The following is a 4641-nucleotide window of genomic DNA, read 5'->3' as shown; positions in this document are numbered from 1 at the left end:
ACCTATAATAAATATTTATGCCCCTAACCTGGGTGCGCCAAGATGTATGAGGTATACACTGGCAAAACTGAAGGGAGAAATAGATATTTCTACAATGATAGTTGGAGATTTTGATGGATGTAGGGAAATGATACCTGAAAGTAACTTGTTTCTCTCTCTGTTGCTAGGATACAAAGGAATTTTATGCAAATTAGAAGGTAATAAGATGCAGCCCTTTCTTTCTGCCAAATTCCACTTTGGTGGTCAAGAATAATATCCTGTTGAATCAATGAAGTATGAAAACCAGCTTCAACCAGGTGGCCAGACCTGCACAGAGGAAGCTCCTTGCTGTCCTCACTTCAACTTGTTTAATTAACATAGTAAATTTCCCACCAAGGGATGGAGTTATTCACCCCTTTTCTGATCATATAATTTATGTGCAAGGGTGATTTCCTGAACATACTAATCATGCAATTATATAACCAGCTATGTGTGTTCATAAAAGCTAGTGCATAAAGTAAATGCTAAGTAGTAACTTAGGTATTTAAGCAAGAGTAAAACTGCAGCACAGGGAGTTGGGTCTGAGTCACTTTGGACTACCTTAGCTCCTTACCTCTGCAGATATAATAAATGTGAGTTCGCCTAACTCTTGTGTTGAAGCTTTCTTCATGCCATCTCTGTTTGCCCATATAGGCCCTGCTTTGAGGCCTAACAATTTCAATGCACCACTCTCAGCATTGGATAGAACATCTGAACAGAGAATAAATATGGAAACAGAGACCTTGAATAATATGATAAATGAGCTAGACCTAATAGACATTTATAGAGCATAATATGCCAAAACAGCAGGCTATACATTCTTTACAAGTGCTCATGGATCACTCTCCAGGATAGACCATATATATGTTGGGTCACAAGACAGGTCTCAATACATTTAAAAAGACTGAAATTGTATAAAGCACCTTCTCTGACCATAATGCAATTAATTTCCTGTTGGAAATTAATAACAGGCAGAAAAAGGGAAAATTCACAAATATATGGAGATTAAACAACATACTTTTTTTTCAATAAGAACAACTTTATTATCAATTAAATGACAGTATTTAACTAAAATCAGATCAATCAAAATTATTTTTAAGGAAAAAAAATCCCAACAAAGGTCTTGCTATAATTGAGGATCATGTGTGGTAAGCAGCTCTGAAGATTGAATCAAACATTCAGGTGCCTGAGTCTGCAGTTGGAACGTTAGGGGCAAAAGGGACACCTGAGAAAAACTGGGACTTCAACTACTTTCACCAATATCTCCCTATTTTATTTTTATTTTTAATTGTATTTTTTTGAAGATACATAGATCACAAAAAAAGTTACATTAAAAATATAAGAAGGTTCCCATATACCCACACCCACCCCACCCCACTCTTCCCACACCAACAACCTCATTATTGTGGCACATTCATTGCATTTGGTGAATGCATTTTGGAGCACTGCTGCACTGCATGGATAATACTTTATATTATAGTTTATACTGTCCCCCAGTCCATACAGTAGGTTATGGCAGGATATATAATGTCCAGCACCTGCCCCTGTAATATCTTTTAGGACAACTCCAAGTCCTGAAAATGCCCCCACATCACATCTCTTTTTCCCTCTCCCTGTCCTCAGCAACTACCAAGGGCACATTCTCCACATCAAACCTACAATTTCTTCCATTACTAGTCACAATAGTTCTATAGTAGAATACCAGTAAGTCCACTCTAATCCATATTTTATTCCTCTATCCTGTGGACCCTGGGATGATGTCCACTCCAACTCTAAATTGAGAGTGATGGGTGATGGATGTAATTTTCCTGCTTGCAGTTCTATGCACTCTTGGTACGCTGGTGTGGTGGTTGGCCATCTTCACCTCCCTCTTAGCTGACCTCCATAAGACCAACAAACCAGAGAGTAAGAGTTGCAACTCTGCTGAGGCTCAGGGCCCAGCTGGCACATCACCAGTCCAGAGATTCAAGTCTCCTGAGTATACACCAAACCAGCACCAACCACAGGTTGTGGCATATGTGGCATGTGTGGCAACACATGCCACAGAAGAGGCATGTGTAGCAAGGTCACATCTGAGTCCAACTCCATCACACTCAGGAACACAAAATTCCAAAGTAGGCCCCACTGATCAGGCACTGAACTCCAGAGCCATCCAAGACCATAGAAATTGTGTGTCTCTGTAGCCCTCAGGAGCACCAATACCTGGGGTTGTATCTACATTGGCTGTCTCTGGGATCCTCTGAGGAGTGCATAAGCATGACCCCTCTGATGACCTTCCAACTTTTTTTTGAAGACTCTCAGCCATATAAACTCATTTGTCTTTACCATTTCTGCCTTTTATTCAAGGTCTTTTTCTAGTTGCATCACCAGTTAGTGATTGGTAGTAATCCCTTGGCACCAGGGAGGATCATCCCCAGGAGTCATGTCCCATGCTGGGGGAAAAGTAATGCGTTTACCTGCTGAGTTTGGCTTAGAGAGTGGCCACATTTGAGCAAAATGGAGGCTCTCAGGAGGTAACTCTTAGGCACCCTGCAGCTCCAGGCCTAGTTGAAATTTCAGGTACACAGGTTCATAAGCATGGTCATCAGTATCAAGTGTTCACCATTGGACCATCCTTCTTCACTGGACTTTGCCCTTGTACTTGGGGGAATGTTGCTGTTCCATTGGGGAATGTGACAGAGCTCCCCTGGCTAGGAACTCAGCACTCCCTCAGTTGTCATTTGTAACTGTAACTACTGTGAAAATACCCAAAGAATATATGAACATTTTTGTATACCCTATACATGCCCTAGAGAACTCCCTCCTAACCATGTGTCCCACATCAATAGCATCCCACACAATTGTTTCCCCCTACCATAGTTGAAATCCTCTGTGGTCCAAAATTTCTTCAAAAATGAAGACTAATATATTGCCAAATTCAATTAGTAGTAAAATGAAATAGTAATGATAACTTTAAAGATTAGAAATAGAATACATACTAATTTAGAAAAACTAATATAAAGTAAAAAATGAACTGGGGCATTAAAAAATGAAGAATATCATAGAACTTTGTTTTTGATGTTTTTCCTTTCATCACTGTAATAGCTGTTGCCCTGTATGTAGAGTGGCAAGTCAATTTCTTTCATTCCTTCCTCAGTGTCTACATCCTTTTTTAAAAAAATTTTTAATTTTGTCTTCAAAAAATTTTAGATCACAGTAAAGTCACATATACAATATAGGGATCTCCCATATATCCAACATCAAACCCTTTTCTCCCTTTCCCAGCAATGATATTTTTAGATTTTCATGTTATATTTGCTGTAGCTGATATACAGATATTGAAACATAGCTACCAAACATGATTTCATTTTGGTTTGCATTATGGTTTATATTTTAGAATGTACAACTTTATAAAATTTTCATTACATTATGGTTTACATTATAGTTTACATTTTAGTCTATAGACTTTTATACATTTTTGGTGAAATTTCACATGTCCTATATCCATCATTGCATGATCTTGTGGACCACTTCCATTGCCCTCCAGTTACCCTGCTTCCATCTATTCTATTCCTCTTTCCCCCTCCCCTCAGGGCCCACAGTGAAAACCAAGCTTCACTGTTTGAAGGACCAGATTCACAGATACTTGCAACAATGCTGAGGGTTTGACACACTAGACTGTTCTCCCCCATTGGGAGCCACCAATTTTCTTTGGAGACACAATTCCCTGAGTTTGAGAATATCAGGCCTCCCCAGGATGGGGGTACACCTTCCCCCACATTGTATGGGTCTCCACCCAATGATATAACACACTATGACAAGATGAGCAATCACATGCTCCTTAGAAGGCTGCCCCTGTGCCAGATGCCCCTCGTTAAGCACCTTAAACAGGTAACCCTTCCTTATAATATTTTCTAAAGAGTTTTCTCAACATTATAGTTTCAACCACGTACCTGACAATCTCCCATGTTCATCTGTTCCTCTAACCCTCCCCCCAATTCCTTGGGCCATCTGACCCATCCTCCCAACCCTAGCCCACCTCAAACCTGCAAATCCCCACCCAATAGTATCCCTATGCCCCCATCTAATCTCCTCCCTGTACAACCACTTACCTCCACTTTATCATATATTCACCCATGTAGGTGTCAGCTCACAACCTTCCTCTCCTCCCAATTGCCTGTAAGCCTATCATCCAGTCTCTAACTTTCTGAGACAGCTTGGTTTGCTTATTCATATCAGAGAGGTCATGTGGTATTTGTCCTTCAATGCCTGGCTTGCTTCACTCAACATAAGGTCCTCAAGATTCACCCATGTTATCCCATGTGTTTGCACTGTTTTCCTTCCTATAGCTGAATAGTATTCCATTATATGTATATACGTACTTTTTTTTAATCCATTCATCTGTTGATGGGCATTTGGGTTGATTCCAACTTTTAACAATAGTGAATAATGCTGCTATGAACATTGGTGTGCATATATTGGCTTCTGTCCTTATTTTCAGTTCGTCTGTTTATATACTCAACAGTGGAATTGCTGGGTCATATGGCAAATCTATAGCTAGTTTTTTGAGAAACCACCAAACTGTCCTCAAGAATGGCTGGGTCTTTCTGCTTTCCCAACAGCAGTAGATGAGTGTTCGCATTC

This window comes from Dasypus novemcinctus, chromosome 18 (genome assembly GCF_030445035.2).
Source record: "Dasypus novemcinctus isolate mDasNov1 chromosome 18, mDasNov1.1.hap2, whole genome shotgun sequence".
Taxonomy (NCBI): Eukaryota; Metazoa; Chordata; class Mammalia; order Cingulata; family Dasypodidae; genus Dasypus; species Dasypus novemcinctus.
This window is presented reverse-complemented; position numbering follows the sequence as displayed.